Raw genomic sequence first — 19,362 nt, 5'->3', positions numbered from 1 at the left:
AAGAGACTGGAAAGGGATCTTCAAGGAAAAATCGAAATTTGGAGTAAACTAGTCAACAAAGAGGTTTGTGCACAACTAGTTTTACATTGTTAAAGTTTTGCATATTTTATTTGGTTAAAGGATTTTAGTTTCTTTATGTATTATGTTTACCAATTATTAAATTTATTTCAATAATTATTGAAATGTGTTATGGTATAAATGAATTTAGTTGTGAAAAAATGATTAAGTTATGATTTTATTTTTGATATGGATTGAATGAATCCAGTTTCAAAAATTTGTGATTGAAATGGGATTTGCATGGAAAAAAAATACAAATTGATTTTTTGAATTGTGATGGACATAAAAATTATTGGATATTGGAATTGACATTGAATTGAATAGTGTTGTGATTTATGCTGACAAAAATGTCACACCCTACTCCCCCGTAAGATGCCCATAGTACACCTAATGAATTACCGTACTTCGCCTACCGATAACCCATTAGGGATACTACAAGGGATTTTAAAACAATTTTCGTGAAATTTAAATCATCGATTAAAATCTGGTGTTATAAAATTTTTTTCAAAATTTTGGCAAAGTGTCCGCTGTGTTTTGAGAAAATAAATCTTAAAACCTGAAAAGGAAAACACTCCCAATATGTTTTCTCAAATACAACTCCAATAACTTCATTTCAACTCACAATTCAAATCTCAATAATCAAATCAATTCATTTTCAAACCAATCTCATCATAAAGAACATTTCATTGGCTTTGACATAAGCCCTTTGGATGGGATGTTCCACCAGTCTCTGAGATCGCCCAAATGATGTATTTTATTTTCCATGTAATCCGATCTCTAGAGATCACCGAAATGATGTAATCCAATTTTAGTGTAATCCGATCCCTAGAGATCGCCCAAATGATGTAATCCGATCTTTTGGAAATAAAGATTTTATCTTTTATTATTGCATAAATTATTTTTCGATCTTTTATGTGATTATCCGATCTGATTCTTCATTTGAAAGACACTTATCCGATCCGTAATTCAAAACACCTTGATCTGCCGCTCTATAATTAACTGATCTCTTCATGGAATCTTGGGAATATTCGTGAGACGTGTCAGAACAGCTGGCGAGTCCCGCTATCCGATGCACCACCTGGAACATCGTGAGCATTAAATGCTCGGACGAGTATAAATAGGGGTGGGGGTTAGCCATTTGCTCTCTTGTTTCATTTTCAGTTTCTCGCGAACAACTTCAAAATTCTCTCGTTTTCTCAAGCTCTTCCGACTCCGATCAAGCTCCGGTAAGGGTTTTGATCCTTCTTTTAGTTTAAATTCTTTATTTCCTTTGAAAATGAGCGGCGCCAAAGGTCAGAGAGTGGCGAGCCCTCCTTCCATCTAGTTCTCGTGGTCATCTGATGAAGTAGAGGTGGTCGGGCCAAGCGCGCGACCTGAACCTCCTAGAGTCTCCGTTCCAGCTCGGGAACAAGTGACATCATCAAGGCATGCACCTTTTTCAGGGAGAGAGAATCTTCCCATGGACGAGCTGCCATCGGTCCTTCAAGAAACCGATCTGTAATCATTCAGCCAGGAGTACAACATTGAGCCCGATTCATATGAACTTATCCGGTGCCACGGCGATCTCCGAGCCGATCATTTCTTCGAAGAGAACGACATGATTATGGTATACGAAGAACAGTTGAAAGCCGGGCTGCGGTTCCCTCTTGACGACTTCTTTAAGGAAGTCTTAAAATTTTTCCAAGTGTGCATAGCTCAAGTTCACCCGAACTTGTGGTGGATCTTAGTAGCCTTCTGAGGCCTCTGCCGAGCTAAGGGGTTCCGTCCTACGCCTAAAGTATTCGCCGAATTGCATAGGTTAACTCGTCGAAAGGACGATAAGTACTGTTTTTCCAGGTGAAGCCACATTGCGGGCTCTTCATCGATCTGCCCTCCTCTCTGAAAAACTGGAAGAACCGCTTCTTCATTCTGAGGAGCAAAATTCCGAATGGCTTTGAGGGTTTCCCTCGTAGCTGGCTACACCAAGGCCCCTTAATTCTGAAGCGTCTCGTGTTGAATAGGGAAGAGGGCGCAATGGTGATGGAGTTGAAGGAGCAGGCGTCCAGAGAGAAGTTCTCTTGCTTAGATGCAGTGACTACCGAGCTGCACCATTGGACTATGGAATTGATCACTGGCAAAGATCGCGGGCTTCAGCTCTCTGACCTCGGCATTAGTATTTTCTACATCTCAGATCTCAGGACCTTAGCGATCTCACTGACCTCTTCTTTGTGCAGGTATGGCAAGCGGCGAAGCCTCCAAGGAGAGCCGGAAGTGAAAGAGGGAGATCTCCCGGAAGGTACGGGAGATGAAGCGGGCCGAGGAGATGCAGACACCTCGTCATGAGCCCGGGGAAATACGAGAAGGCTCGTCTCAACCATCAGGACCGCCGATCATAGAAATGGTCCAATCTCCCCCTCGCCAGGAGGAGCCACCTCCTCCTCCTCCAGTTACTTCGGGCGCGGAAGGGGGTCCTTCCCAACAACAGGTGAGGCCCCTTTCCCGCGGCGCTCAAGTTCTGATCCACTCGCTGAAGAAGAACCGGACTGTTCGGGAGAACCCAGGTTTTGCTAAGGTAATGGGGTCCTCCATCTGCCTTCGGGAGGATCGGGACAGGCTGTCTCCAGATAGCCTTGATGATATCTTGACCAGATCTATGAGCCTGAACGTTGAGTGTCTGGTGAACCAGCACATGGTCCGGGAAAAGGCGCATCGCCTGGGTAAAGAGGTCGAGAGGATAGGGCATGAAGCAGCTTCCCTCTGATCCCAACTATCATCCGCTCGGGACTACATATCTCAACTTGAGGGGCGATCGAAGTACTATGAGGACAAGCTGGCCGAGCAAGCTCATGTTCTAGCTGAGCGGGATCATGCTCTTGGAGAAGTTCGGGCGCTCCGAGCCGATGAAGCTGCTCACCTTACTGAGGAGCTCAAGGCGAAAGAGGAAGAGATGGTGACTGGAGTGGCCGGCGCTTATGTAAATGCCCACAGAAATCTCCTGGCTGAGCTCAAGAAGCGTTACCCTGAGGAGGACTTCTCCTGGATGGCCAACCTGGCTCCCGAGGATGAAGGCGAGGAGAGTGAGGAGGCTGAGGGTGAGGAGGCTGAGGGTGAGGGGGGAGACGGACAAAATGTAGATCAGGCTGGGGGTGATCCTCCAGCTGAATAACTTGTACAAATTTTTGAAATGAAATGAAATGGATTACCTCTTTTGTTCGATGAATGGTTGTGATCGGAAAATATCTAAATTATTTAAACACTTGATTGCCTGGGTATGTTGAAATAACTGAAAGTGATTATTAACCTAAGTGTGAGAGATCGGAAAACACAATGAGCATGAGATCGGTAGGGAACCAACGCTAAACGGGACTTGATTAAAATTAGAAATTTGGCTTGAACATTTAAGATCGGGATCATCATTAAACCGGAACGAAACCTTTGATTATTCTTAAACTTTTGAAAGGGAGATCGGCAACAAAAATGGTAACAAAGATCTAGTGTCGGTTCAATTTCATTTGTCAACAGAGATCAGGAATATACTTGACTGGTCAGGAGATTCAACAATGGGTTTGAGAGATCGGTGAGTGATTTAATAGACCGGTAAGGCTCTGACTGATGTGAGGACTTAGCATTGATTCAATTCCTTGTGAGGAGAGATCGGAAATGTGGTTATCTAGCAAAGAGAGATCGGAAATGTGGTTAGCTGTCAAAGGGAGACTTAGTACTGGGGATCGGTTTCAAAGTTTATTAATTCTAGGGATCGGCCAAAATATGGTGTCGACAGCTGCCCCTCTTTACATAATTTCTATTAAAGGGAAAAATTTTCCCGTGTAGGAATTATGTAAAGATTCAGACCCATATTTTGGACGATTAGGTGTTCGAAGTTAGGGAACTAAAGCATACCTAAGTTAGTGACCTAGAGATCGGCAACAGAAGTTAAAATACTAGAAAATTAAAATCAACTTGGATCAAGGAACCAGAAGTTGATAACAGGAAATTTAAATTGCATGAAATTAAAATCAACTTAGATCAAGGAACCAGAGGTTGATAACAGGAAATTTAAATGTATGAAATTAAAATCAACTTAGATCAAGGAACCAGGAAATTTAAATGCATGAAATTAAAATCAACTTAGATCAAGGAACCAGAGGTTGATAACAGGAAATGTAAATTGCAGGAAATTAAAATCAACTTAGATCAAGGAACCAGAGGTTGATAACAGGAAATGTAAATTGCAGGAAATTAAAATCAACTTAGATCAAGGAACCAGAGGTTGACAACAGGAAATGTAAATTGCAGGAAATTAAAGTCAACTTAGATCAAGGAACCAGAGGTTGACAACAGGAAATGTAAATTGCAGGAAATTAAAATCAACTTAGATCAAGGAACCAGAGGTTGATAACAGGAAAAGTAAATTGCAGAAAATTAAAATCAACTTAGATCAAGGAACCAGAGGTTGATAACAGGAAATGTAAATTGCACTTACAAAGTAAGCCTAATCCGGACACAAGAAGTTCTTCCCCAATGGAGTGTACTTAACAGAATCCCGAAGGCCAATGATGAATGGAGGACGAGTTGCAAGACTTGACCTATGGCCTCATTTCTTCAAATGCCCCATTTCTGTTTTTTAACTTTCTCCCGAAAAGTGCCCTTGCGGTTTTTCACTTCCCCTTCGTCTATATGACTAGAAGCGCCCTTCCGGGTTTTCACCTCTAGTTTTCTCCTTCTTCTTTTTTTCCGCTCTTTTCAGGACGCCCTTTCGGGTTTTCATCCTTCACTCATTTTACAGAAAGCGCCCCTTTGGGGTTTTCGCCTTCTTTCACACATTTTGCTAGGAGCGCCCTTTCGGGTTTTCACTCCTACCCCCCTTTTTCTTCCAGGTCATTTCCTACAAATCTCATAGTAAAGTACGTGAGGTTATCAATTGTCAAATCTTAATCTTATGGTAAAAAATTTTAACAGATTAATAGCGCATTAAATAACGAGATTGCGGAAAGATAATATTAAAGAGTGAGTATAAAGGGCAGATAAAAGCATAGGGAACGAAGTATGACTTTATTATAGATTTAATAAAAACAAAGATAGAGTTTCAAAGGAAAAGGGTACAAGGATAGATCTTACATATTCCTTGTGGCTGGCTTTGAAATCCCTTAACTGCCATTATTTCAAGTTCTCTGAAGTCTCATGTCGTGACGGTTTCTTCTCCATCCTTGGTTTCATGCCCCATTCCTTATTTCTCCATTTTGGTTCTTGGGACTCCCTTTTGGGTTTTCACACCTAGCCCCCCCCCCCCTCCTCTTTTTTTATTTTTTTATCTTTTTATTTTTAGGCTTGCTTTTTCAGGACGCCCTTTCTTGTTTTCATCCTTCACTCATTTTACAGAAAGCGCCCCTTCGGGGTTTTCGCCTTCTTTCACACATTTTGCTGGGAGCGCCCTTTCGGGTTTTCACTCTTACCCCTTTTTTTTTTTTTTTTAGGCATAGTATCTCTTGACGGTGTCAGCATTCACAGGTCTTGGCAATTCTTCACCGTCCATGTGGGTCAAGATCAAGGCTCCTCCAGAAAATGCCTTTTTAACCACATAGGGTCCCTCGTAGGTTGGTGACCATTTGCCCCGGGGATCGTTTTGATTCGATAGCACTTTCTTCAGAATCAGGTCCCCGGGTTTGAATTTGCGTGGGCGAACGCTTTTGTCAAATGCCCTAGCCATTCTCTTCTGGTATAATTTCCCATGACATGCTGCTGTTAACCTTTTCTCGTCCAGCAAGTTTAGCTGATCCAACCTTGACTGGATCCATTCTGACTCATCAATCCCCGATTCCTTCAGAATCCTTAGGGAAAGAATTTCAACTTCAATAGGTAACACTGATTCCATCCCGTAAACCAGTGAATATGGAGTTGCCCCAGTTGAGGTTCTTACAGAAGTCCGATATGCGTGAAGAGCGTAGGGTAGCATATCATGCCAATCCTTATACGTGACTGTCATTTTCCAGATTATTCTTTTGAGATTTTTGTTTGCGGCTTCCACCGCTCCATTCATCTGGGGACGGTATGGGGAGGAATTGAGATATCGGATCTTGTATTGATCACACAATTTCTGAATATTTGGACCATTCAGATTCTTGGCGTTATCAGTGACGATTTCATTGGGGAGACCATGTCGGCAGAGGATATTATTTCTGAGGAATTTGAGAAACGTGTTCTGTGTAATATGGGCGTATGACGTGGCTTCGACCCATTTAGAAAAATAGTCGATTGCTACCAGGATAAATCTATGCCCATTGGACGCCTTAGGGTTGATGGGACCAATCACGTCGATGCCCCACATTGCAAAAGGCCAATGTGAGACGAGGTTGAACAATTTGTGAGGTGGAACATTTATCGGATCTGCATAGATCTGACACTTATGGCATTTTCAGAAATATTCGATGCAGTCCTTTTCCATGGTGGTCCAGAAATATCCCCGTCGCATGATTTGCTTAGCCATCATATGTCCATTAGTATGGGTGGCACAGTTTCCCTCATGAGTCTCAAAAAGGATTCTCTTCGCCTCTTTTTCATCCACACATCTCAACAATTCGCCGTTGGAGCTCCTCTTGTATAGGGTCTCTCCACTGGGGAAGTATCCCAATGCTAATCTCCGAATCATCCTCTTTTCATTTTTGCTTGCCCGAAAGGAAATTCTGCAGTTTTGCAGTAGACCAGGATGTCATGATACCAAGGTTCATCATCAGGTTCTTCTTCAATCATGAAGCAATAAGCTGGCTCATTCCTTGTCTTAATCTTCAATATCTGAGTCATTTGCCCTTCTTCGATTTGAGTCATAACAGCTAAAGTAGCTAAAGCATCAGCAAATTGATTCTTGTCTCTGCTAAGATGAGTGAAAGAGATTTCTTCGAATTTCTTAATCAGCTCCAGTAAGTACTTCTGATACGGGATTAGCTTTGGATCCTTAGTTTGCCATTCTCCCTTGACTTGATAAATGATCAGGGCTGAGTCTCCATATACCTTCAACTTCCTGATTTTCATTTCAATGGTAGCCTGTAGACCCATCACACAAGCTTCGTATTCCGCGACGTTGTTGGTGCAGTCAAATCTCAACTTGATAGCTATCAGAAAGTGTTTTCCATCCGGGGATATCAACACAGCTCCAATTCCATTACCTGAAAAATTGACAGCTCTGTCGAAATACATTTCCCATACATCGGCTGGCCCCTCTTCTTCGCAGTCTACTTCATTAATATGCTCATCAGGGAACTCAAAATCCAGGGCTTCATAATCCTGGATAGGATTTTCTGCTAGGAGGTCAGCGATCACACTACCTTTCACCGCCTTCCGGGTCATATAGACTATGTCATATTGGGAGAGTATGACCTGCCACTTGGCTATCCTGCCTGGCACGAATGGGCTTTCGAATACATATTTGATAGGATCCATCCTGGAGATGAGCCATGTCTTGTGATTCAACATGTAGTGCTTGAGGCGGTTTGCCATCCAGGCTAACGCACAGCAAGTCTTCTCTAAGAAAGAGTACCTTGACTCACAATCATTGAACTTTTTACTCAGGTAATAGATAGCCCTCTCCTTTCGGCCAGTGTCATCATGTTGTCCCAAAACACATCCCATCGAGTTCTGTTGGACTGCCATATACAGGATCAGAGGCCTCCCCGCCACGGGTGGAACCAATTTTGGTGGGCTTGACAGATACTGCTTGATTATCTCGAAAGCCTCTTGACAAACTGAATCCCATTGAGTGGTGTTGTTCTTTCGAAGCAGTCTAAAAATAAGCTCGGCCTTAGCGGTGAGATTGGAAATAAACCTTGATATGTAGTTCAATTTCCCAGGAAACTGCGCACCTCCCTTTCTGTTCTTGGGGATGGCATCTCTTGAATAGCTCGAACTTTATCGGGATCTACCTCTATTCCCTTCTCGCTCACTATGAATCCCAACAATTTCCCTGACCTAGCTCTGAATATGCATTTGGCGGGATTCAATTTCAACTGATATTTCCTGAGTCTCTCAAATACTTTCCTCATCACCTCCACGTGGCTCTCTTCTCCCCTAGATTTGATGATCATATCATCCACGTACACCTTCACTTCTTTATGCATCATATCGTGGAATAATGTGACCATAGCGCGTTGATAGGTAGCACCGGCATTCTTCAACCCGAAAGGCATGACCCGATAGCAAAATACTCCCCATTGAGTGATAAAAGCGGTTTTCTCTTTGTCTTCCTCATCCATTGGGATTTTGTTGTACCCAGATGCCCCATCAATGCATGAACACCTGCCCAATCCCGCAGCATTGTCTACCAACACATCAATGTGGGGGAGAGGGAAATCATCCTTTAAGCTTGCTCTATTAAGATCCCTGTAATCAACGCACACCCTAATTCTCCCGTCCTTCTTCATTACCGGGACAACGTTAGCTATCCATTGGGGATATTTTACTACTTCCAGGAACCCAGCATCATACTGTTTCTTGACTTCATCCCGAACTTTGAGCAGTGTGTCAGGATTCATTCTTCTTAGTTTCTGTTTCACCAGGATTGTCCCCGGAATAAGGGGAATTTTGTGTGCCACTATCTGGGGGTTCAAGCCAACCATATCGTCATAGCTCCAGGAAAATACGTCCAGGAATTCTCTAAGCAAACTGATCATATCTCCCAATTCTTCACTCTCCACTATCTTAAGCTCCCTTTTTACTTCTTTAGTGCCTAAGTTTATGGTGCGTGTTTTGTCTCCGCAAGGCACTAGGGAGGGTTCATCCTTTTCGTTGCATTCTTCTGTAAGATCTTCCTCAGATTCACTTGAAGTAATGGCAGTTATGGGGATTTCAAAATTAACCAGAGGAATTTCTGAGTCTATTGAATTATTAGGTGTTAATTGATGAATGGTCCTGAATGAATGAAAATAGAACATATTATAAGGATGGAATTCAAAAGGAAAGGAAGAGAGAATCAAATTTAAAATGCGCTATTAATTCATTAACATTTATGCCATAAGAAAAAGGTCCATTTACAGAGTTACACTTGCCACCATGGACAAAATGATCAAGTGTAGATAACCAAAGGTACTTTACTCGAAATTGAGTACAGGGATGTCCTCTTCTGTCCAGTTATCCAGCTCTTGCTCCTCAGCTATTGGCGAGACCAGAGCTTCATACAAGGAATCCAGGTGGATGACATCAATGGATGGTTCATCAAGTGATTCTTCCACATCTACCGGATTTTCAATGACCGGTTTGGTGAAGATCTCCGCGATTCTCGGGACTACCTTCCCTTTTCCCATTTTCTGGTCAAATCTTTGATCCCGAAGCATTTTCCTCATCCAGAATCGCCCATTCATAAGGGCATCTTCCTCATATCCCAAACCGCAGCGGCCTATCTTCTGGATAGTCGGTATGGGTTCAATGATTCCCTGAAATGTGGCGCCTAGGCCTTTGCCTTCTTCGTACCCACTCCTCGACATTATCTTGGCTACCATAGCAATAGCCCCTTCATTTCTAGTTTCTTATAACTCAAGGGCATGGAAGGAGCTTTCCAATGACTCCTCGGCCGCTTCCACATAAGGGAGTGATTGTGGCTTGGTGACCAAAATGGCTTCTTCTCCTCTTACAGTGATGATTTTGCCGTCCATAATGTATTTTATCTTCTGGTGCAGAGTTGAGGGAACGGCGTTCGCAGAATGGATCCAAGGCCTCCCCAGCAACATAGTGTAGGCCGGCTCAATATTCATCACCTGGAATGTGACGTTGAAGGTACATGCGCCAATTTGGAGTGGTAAATCAATATCTCCCAACATTTCTCTTCTGGTACCGTCAAAGGCTCTTACCACCATAGCACTTTGACGTATATCTGATTGGTCAACTGGCAACCTAGCCAAGGTAGCACTAGGGAGTACATTGAGAGCTGATCCATTATCAATAAGTACCTTGGCTACTATACAACCCTTACATTTCACTATTACATGCAGAGCTTTAGTGTGCCTTAAACCCGCTGGGTCTATCTCGTCTTTCGAGAAAGTAACAAAACTGGATGCCTGGATTTGTCCCACTATCTTCTCAAATTACCCCGGAGTGATGTTGGGGTTTACAAAGGCCTGATCCAGGATTCTCTGCAAGGCTTGTCGGTGCACTTCTGAGCTCAGGATCAGCGATAACAGTGAAATTCGGGCAGGTGTCTTTCTCAACTGCTCCACCACATCATACTCACTTTGTTTCATTATTTGGAGCAGCAGCTCCTCCTCTTCTTTATGTCCAGCAGGCTCTACTTCCCCTGTCTTCTCAACCTCCTCTTCTGTATTCTTCGGTGACTCTCCCATCTTTACTTTCCCTTTTCCCTTTTCTTTCTCTTCGTTCCCGTAACACCTCCCACTTCGAGTTATGAACTCGACTTCTTGCTCAAGCGAGGAGGATTTTGTGGCAGCAACGGGCTAAAGATTAACCTGGGGAGTAGTACTGGCGGTAGATCCGGCATAAGTCATTTTAAAATGCTCATGAGGAGTAAAACATGGTTTTGGTGGTGCCGGAGGTGAGGCAAAATTAGGAGCTGATTTACTGCTTGGCGCTCCTTGAGTGAAAACTTGGAAATTATAGTTCCAAGGGATAGCGTGAGTATTGGTGACAGGGAGCTGAGGCGGAGTTCGGATAACGGTTACTGGCGGTGAGGCTACTGGGGGTGAGAAGGTGATTCTGGGTTTAGGGGTAGAAGTATTCTGGCTGTATCTAGTTGTGTTCACTCCCCCTTCCGTCTTCGACCTTGTCTGGCATCTCAGAACTTTGAGGGATAGCAAGTTCTGGACCTCTTGCTTGAATCCCTCACAGCTCCGCAGCTCATGATCAGCTGCCCCTCCATGGTAAGGACATCCTGTATCCTTTACTGACCCTGATACCTGAGGGCAAAGGTAGCCTTCCTTCATTGCTACGGCAAAAATTTCCTCAAAGTGAGGAATCAGCTCGTCTACCTCCGGTGTCGACCTTTCTCCGTCAGGCTCTATCATATTTACACCATTGCCCGCATTATGGTTGGGCAATGGGTTTGAGGTAACATTGGGGAGGGAACCATTTCCCTCAATTTTCAACCACCTGTTCCGGATTAGAGCGTGTACTCTCCCCCTGAGTGCTCCGCAGTTGTCAGTTGAATGCCCTTGTGCCCCTCCATGATACTCACAACGGGCAGTGGCATCATACCACCTGGGATATGGAGGTTGAATTGGGTCTAGGGGAACTGGTACAATCTGGTTTATACCGATAAGGTATCGGTATATTTCACTGAGCGGGAGGGGAAGAGGTGGATCAGGGTTTCTTGGGGGTCTTAGAGCAGGAGGAGGAGGTGGTCTAGGTTGGTAATTTGTAGGTGGGGGATACTGTGGGCGCAGGTGTGGATAATTCTGGAAAGGAGGCGAAATGTTTGCAATAGTTTGGCCATGAGGAGAAGGATATGGCCGGTAGTTATTTTGGGGAAATGGGGAGTAATTATTCTGCCGGGTGATGGAATGCACATCACCCTCCTTTTTCTTGCCAAAATTGGCAGTCTTCTTCGCAGGGTTCTCAGCCAACTCCTGCAGTCGTCCCATTCTTAAGTTGGCCTCTATTCTTTCACCGGCCTGGATGATGTCGGAGAAGCTGTTGGAAGTGTTTCCAATCATCAAGTTGAAGTAAGGAGCTTTCAAAGTCTCGATGAACAGAGAGCATAGCTCATTGTCGGTCACCGGGGGGTGTACTTCTGCCGCCTTTTCTCTCCAACTCTGGGCATACTCCTTGAAGCTTTCCCTGTCTTTCTGCACCAGGTTCTAGAGGTCCCTCCTTGTGGGGGCCACATCACAATTAAATTTGTACTGTCTTAAGAAGGCATCAGCTAAATCCTTCCAGGAGCGCAGTTTGCTTCTGTCCAACTGAATGCACCACCTCAGGGCTACCCCGGAGAGGCTTTCATGAAAGAAGTGGACTAGCAGTCTGTCATCATCTGTCAGAGCAGACATCTTGGCAATATAGGTGGCCAAGTGAATGCGAGGGTTTGAATTCCCAGTGTACTTGTCGAAATCAGGGACTTTGAACTTGGGCGGCACTACCACATCAGGAACCAATCTAAGCGATGCCACATCGACTGAACCATACATATTCAGTCCTTCGATTGCTCTCAATCTCTCTTCTAGAGCAAATAGTTTCTCATTTTCTCTCGTCTTATTTTCTTCTCCCACTGCATGAAATGCTCCCCCAGTTGGGAGATGAGGGGTGGAGTGAACTGGAGGGATTAGAATTGAAGGGTATGGGTCAGTGTTTGAAACAGTTGGGTAATGAGAGTAAGGTAGGTCATTATTCATGGTAGCCGGATTGACAGTGATTGTCGGGTCCGGAATAGGCGACTGAAAGGTAAAAGAAGTTGAAGCTTGGTGAGGATCCATTGTTGTATGAGGTGGAGGAGGTAGTGGTAAGTTAGGTTACAAGCGGGTTTATTCAGGACATTTCCTCATTAGTCTCATAAGTTACGAGACTGATCCTTCAATTCGGAAACCTGCCCTTGTAGGTTCTGTACTTGTTCCTGATCTTCCATTATCTTCTTTGTTCGAGATCTTGTTAAGTACACTCGCTTGGGTTGAACCGTGTGCTTGGTCAGACTTGCCTTGTTTGAAGCAATGTTGATTTTCTGTAAGGAGTAAAAAAGGTTTTAACAAATTTAGAATTTCGTAAAAAAAAAGCTAAAAGTCCTGGTCCGGACGAAGGATACAGTGGCATTTGGGAGCCAGAATGAAATCTGCGAAAGGATGATTGCATCAACTTTATCATGGCATTATTCGATAGTCTGACTGTGAATGACTGGATTGAATGCGCATTTATGATACCTGTCCATATAGCGCATTCAATTTTTCACATAACCCTAGCGAGCGAGTTCCTACGGGAGTCATAGTATTCATTCACAAATTTGCTAAACAATGGTCCAAAAATCATTTCATTAACAGAATAATTCGTACACCGTATTCTTTACATCGGCCTAGGCTCTGGGAGGTTCTTTATAATGAGATGACATTTTATGAGATACTCATATAACCTTTCTTCTTGTTTGGCAGGGTCGAATGCTTTCAGAGCATACTCAGATTCAGGTAATAGTTCTTGTTTTCCCTGTGCTATCGTTCTCTCCAGCTGGTCAACATTCTCTTTCAGCTCTTGATAAAGAGCAGCTTGTCTTTCTTTCTCCTTCCTTTCCTTAGCACATTCTTTCAAGATATCGTTGATGAGTAGTGCCTGTTCTTTCAATTTGAGCTTCTTCTTTTTGTTTTCTTGTTTATACTCCTCAACGAGTATTTCTTGGTATTCCATTTTTTCCTGAAGCTTACTATTTTGTATTTCTACTTCTTTTACCACAGCTTGGAGAGAGTCTTTTTCCTTTTCCCATCGTTCCTCTTGCTCTTCGAACCCTATCTTTTCGGCCCTTGCCTCTTCCCTGAGTCTTCTTACCTTTCTTTTAAGGTTCTGCTGTTGGTCCTCTAACTATTTCATTTGTTCTTGCAATTGTGAGTTCTCGGTATTTGCCTTTTGTAGTGAGTCAGCCAGACGATTATCAGCTTCTTCTAATAGGACGTTTCGGCGAGGGTTGCTGTCTTCGAATTCTGCAATTGAGTGTTCTCAGTCCCTGTCAGCCCTGCATTCAAGATAATCGCGTGTGGCACTTGGACCTTTAGGCGACCTTTCCATCAGAGAGATGTTTTCCCAAGATCTGCGAGCCATTTTCAACCCTTCCTCTTCCTTGATCTCATGGTAGAAATGACCTTGGTGGTATTCTTCAATGTTGATTATGGACTATGTTGAGCCAAACTGCCTCATTACCAATGTCGGAGTGTAACTTGTGTATCCGATCACTCCGATTAGGGATACCGACTGATTACCTCCCGTGCTGATCAAAACGGATTGGCCTGACGTCCACAGTTTCCTCCAACAGTAATCATGGCTATTGAAACTCAAAATATGTTCCCGCCACTGCTGTTCATTCTTCGGACTGATTACCAACCGGGTCATCTTCTCGATGGGAGGCTGGTTAAGGTACCAAGTCAATCCTTTTGTCTCCATAGGACACATGTGACTGATAATCCAAAGGTACAACAATTGAAAACAACACTTAATGGCCCTTTGCCCTGTTGTCTGCAGTAGGTAAGGGTTAATAAGGTCTTCGCAAGAAATGCCGGTATCGGATTGACCTCCTGCTTTTCTACTGCCCAGAATACTTCCACCGTGCTGCAGGTTATGATTCCCGATGGTCCCAGGAACAAAATTAGGCCATAGATTCCCAAGGCGAGTGTCACTGAAGCTCGATCCCACTGTTTTTCTTGGATGTATTGATCTAACCACTTCTTGAGATGTGTCCAATACCAACCATGCGTGTTTCCTTTGACAGTTTCTTTTGACTTTACTTCTTCTGGGGAACCCATCATATGTGCCAATCGTTTCCAAGCCTGCCTATGCTCGAGATGAAGGTAGATCCGATTTTGCGTCAGGTAAGGAATCTCTAGTAATGTCTGATATTCTTCCATAGTGGGAACTGTATCAATATCATTGAAAGAGAATACTCCGTACTTAGGACTCCAAACCGACAGCATGGCCTTTAATGCCGGGATTTGGACCTTGACTCGCATTAGGGTTGCAATCCTCCCATACTTCTTCTCAAATCGTGCCTTGACACGATCGAAGGCGACCTCCAACCATTAGACAGACCCTCGAGGCTGTTCATTCTGACCTCAATTTTATTCAGATCCAATGAAGGTAGCAAGCTAGCATGTGCCTTGGAAACATCATTTTGCGGGGGTACTGGAGTATGAGCTGATTTGGACCAAAGTTTAGCATTCTGAACTTCTTCTGCCGACTGACTCAAGGATGCCATGATAAAAATGATGCATATCCTTTTTACAGACTTTTGGTTTGGTGATGCCTGCGGAAAAACTCGTTAACAGGATAAATTCAGATAATCTTGTATTATATTGTTGGCAGAGTGGTACCTACACATTTATCAAAGTAGGAAAATGTGTAGGTTTTCTTAACAATATGATTCAAGATTACCCTTAAAAATAAGAACAAAATAAAATAAACAGAATAGGGTAAGAGTAAGTATGCCCCTTTTTTCCTAGGATAGGGAGACTCCTGATACCGGATGAGTGCTACCTAATTGGATAGTTCTATCTTATAAGGTAGCTTACTACAGCTTTCAGCTATCGTGATAGTTTAGCTCAGGATCTAGTTTTCTAAGAGCCACAGGTTCCCAAATTGCCCCTACTGTAAACAGTAAAGCCTCATTCTATCCCCATGATATTGTCGGGAAAACTCCACGGATATCACAGTGAATAGAACGAGTTTCAATTTGAGCAGAAGCCTTCACGGATACTAACGGGGTTAGAACCCACGGGTACCGCTACATGACCCCCTCCTACTTTCCTAAAAGGGTAAGAAAGCCCGGGTATAGGGCTGAAGTGTGTGAGCACATCGTGTGAGTGTTCAGTGTGTGAAGGGACATCTTTACCTCTTCCCAATTCAGGGGGATTTTATTTTTCCCATTTTTCTTTTTTTCTTCAAACGAAGAGCACTATAAGGAGTAAAACAAGCAAAACAAGCGGAACAATTAGCAGGAATAAACAAAAATTAACACATAAAATATTACCGGGTGAGCCCACCTAACTATAATTTGATTGAGAAATTAGATCTACTTTCGGACCTCTGGACCGGGGTCAAGTTGAAACCGATCCCCAGCGAAGTCGCCAAGCTGTCGCAAGGGATTTTGCGATCGCCTGAATGAACCCTCACCGAAGTGGAAAAGAATGAGGAGTCGCCACCTTAGTTTTGAGGGAAACTAAAGAAAACCATTTGTGAAGACAAAGTGAAATAAAACCACTTCAAAACAGAGATTCTAAGTTCCAGATCCGTAAATGGGTGGGGAAGGTGTTAGGCACCCCACCTCGTCCCTTAATTAGGGTAAGTAGATTTAACTTCACACTCTTTATAAATTAGTTAGGAGGACTTGAATGGAAATGTTAATCCTTTTGATAAAAGGAATATTTGATTTTTCACTAATTCGGATTACCCAGATACATAAGTAAATGAGACAACCTTAGTGAGTTACTGTTGTATATTAGTTTTGTTTGAAGGGCTATTTTATTAGAATCCAATTTTTGAAATTGGATGAGAACTCTCCTCCGATTTCTTTTAAATATTTATTTAAATTTTAGATTGAGAACCGGATAAGAACTCTCCTCCGATCTCTTTTAATATTTATTAAAATTTTTAAGCTTGAGAACCGGATAAGAACTCTCCTCCGATCTCTTTTAATATTTATTTATATTTTAGATTGAGAACCGGATAAGAACTCTCCTCTGATCTCTTTTAATATTTATTAAAATTTTTAAGCTTGAGAACCGGATAAGAACTCTCCTCCGATCTCTTTTAATATTTATTAAAAATTTTAAGCTTGAGAACCGGATAAGAACTCTCCTCCGATCTCTTTTAATATTTATTAAAATTTTAGATTGAGAATCGGATAAGAACTCTCCTCCGATCTCCTTTAAAATATTTGTTAAAATTTTAGATTGAGAATCGGATAAGAACTCTCCTCCGACCTCTTTTAATTAAATGGTAGTCGGATAAGGATTTTTCCGATCTCTCTAAATTTTACCTATCGAGAGGGCCTGAGGCTAAGGGTTCTGACGTTCAAAGGTGTCAGGGGGTCTACACAAGACCTCTTTAACTTATTGGTACCTTAGGACTGAGCAGGGGATGCCAAACCGAATCCTCCGACCTTCCTATATGGTCGCCTCACCAGCATTTTTTGGTAGCCGATCTATTCCATTTAGTTATCCAAGGTTTGTTTTTACTCTGTCTCATGACGTCTTGCACTATGACCTATTGAGTTATTCTAGTGATTCAGCTTTACCATTTTCCAGGCTTATTATTCAGACCTTTCATTATTTCAAAAGGACTCTTAAGTTGCCATTACCTACATCTCATCCAACTACTTATGTATCGCTTGGAACTAGATGACTTACGCTCAGAAATAATAAAGATTAACAAAGGTATCGATACGGAAATAAACTGGAGCACAACCTTTCTCTGTATCTTTCTAGCGTGATATGAACTTAAAGAAAATAACATACATAAAGAAAGAAGAATGGAAATGCGTAAAACAAGAACTAAACTTAATAAAATGGCAACATGAATCTTGACTGTATGAGTCGATTCTAGTGAACTAACCGAGAATCACAAAACGCAATAAGATTGCAAGTTGATAGCCGGAGACTAAGGTTCGCCTTGGAACAAAGAGTGCTTCACTAAATGCAATCAGTCGAATTATACAGAGTTTAAATGAGATTGAGCATGGGCGATGGAAGTGAAAATAAAGATAACAAGGCGAAAATGTGAACGCTACGGGATAACGAGCAGTGAAAATGGAGAGTTTGATGTTCAAAATCTTTTAAGAAAACACTTCAGAAAACTGGTTCCAAAAGTTCTTCTTATGAAAGCAGAGTAACGATCTGAATTAAATTTCAGAGTTCTTCCGCTATAGTAACTTCCTTCTTTTTTTGTCTGTCCCCTGAACAGTTTTTCATGCAGGTATTTATAGGGACCGAGTGTTCCCCTTGAAGGGTCAGGATCTATCTTGAGGGAGATGGAGGGTCAAGATTTCAAAGGACATAATCCTAAGCTCAAGAATTAAAGAGAATCAGACTAGACGGCCGAGATCCACTTCAGAATATTTGTCTTCTTCCTCCTCTAATGTGACGGTCCCAAATTCTCTTGTCCGGGGCAATCCAAGGGCTAGGAGTGAAAGGCTCTGGTTTTGTCGTCTTCTTCTTTGATCTGAGGGCCCTGGACTCATCCTTACAAGTTGGATCAACGGTGGAGATTAGGATGTACAGCGCTATCCTGACGTACGCATGTCAGAAATGCGGGCGATTCTGGGGCGTGCGCTTGAGATTTCTCCTGCAATGCTTTAACTACCTCGGCTCTGATTATGACGACAGCGGTAGGCGCCTTATTCTCTTTGTTTTCTGCTCTCTCTTCCTTTCCGATCTTCTTAACATGATCCTTCTCCGATCATTCATACCGGCCTCCCCTCTTCCGATCTCTATTATTCCAATATTTCCCTTAATCAAGCCCGGTCCGATCAAAGCATTAATTCCCCTCGATTCCCGAAGCGTCCGCTTCATTTTCTGCTTAGCAATAAATGCCCGATTTTCCCCTATATATACCCCTGACAGAAGAGACTTTCCTCATTCGATTTTCCTCTCTTCCTTCTTACTTTCTAGTTCTAGCTGCTCCAGCGGAAGTTCCGGCCATGATTGTGGTTGTTGATCCTTTTTCGATGGACCTCTTTATTCCTCGACTGAAAATTTATGACCCCAGTGATCGAATAATCGTGATAACCTTATCTGATGATGGTGAGAGAACTGGACCAATTAACCGATCTGGATTGCGGACCACAATCGTGCCGATCTCGAGTCGTTCGACCAGTATAATCGGCGAACCGATTTTGGCCGAGATGACTGCTAATGTTCCGCCGACCCTTGGCGGTTGCTCTTCCAAGTTTATTCGGCTTCTCACCACATTGGGTGTTCCGACAGCGGCTTTCCTCCACATTGGGTGTTCCGACAGCAGCTCGGTTCCGGTCGATGACATCCTTTGGATCAGTCACAATGTGGGCTTTGACATAAGCCCTATGGATGGGATGTTCCACCGGTCTCTGAGATCGCCCAAATGATGTATTTTATTTTCAATGTAATCCGATCTCTAGAGATCACCGAAATGATGTAATCCAATTTTAGTGTAATCAAATCCCTAGAGATCGCCCAAATGATGTAATCCGATCTTTTGGAAATAAAGATTTTATCTTATTATTATTGCATGAATTATTTTCTGATCTTTTATGTGATTATCCGATCTGATTCTTCATTTGAAAGACACTTATCCGATCCGTAATTCAAAACACCTTGATCTGCCGCTCTATAATTAACCGATCTCTTCATGGAATCTTGGGAATATTCGTGAGACATGTCAGAACAGCTGGCAAGTCCCGCTATCTGATGCACCACTTGGAACATCGTGAGCATTAAATGCTCGGACGAGTATAAATAGGGGTGGGGGTTAGCCATTTGCTATCTTGTGTAATTTTCAGTTTCTCGCAAACAACTTCAAAATTCTCTCGTTTTCTCAAGCTCTTCCGACTCCGATCAAGCTCCGGTAAGGGTTTTAATCCTTCTTTTAGTTTAAATTCTTTATTTCCTTTGAAAATGAGCGGCGCCGAATGTTAGAGAGCGGCGAGCCCTCCTTCCATCCAGTTCTCGTGGTGTTCTG

This window comes from Hevea brasiliensis, chromosome 11 (assembly GCF_030052815.1).
Source record: "Hevea brasiliensis isolate MT/VB/25A 57/8 chromosome 11, ASM3005281v1, whole genome shotgun sequence".
Lineage (NCBI taxonomy): Eukaryota > Viridiplantae > Streptophyta > Magnoliopsida > Malpighiales > Euphorbiaceae > Hevea > Hevea brasiliensis.
This window is presented reverse-complemented; position numbering follows the sequence as displayed.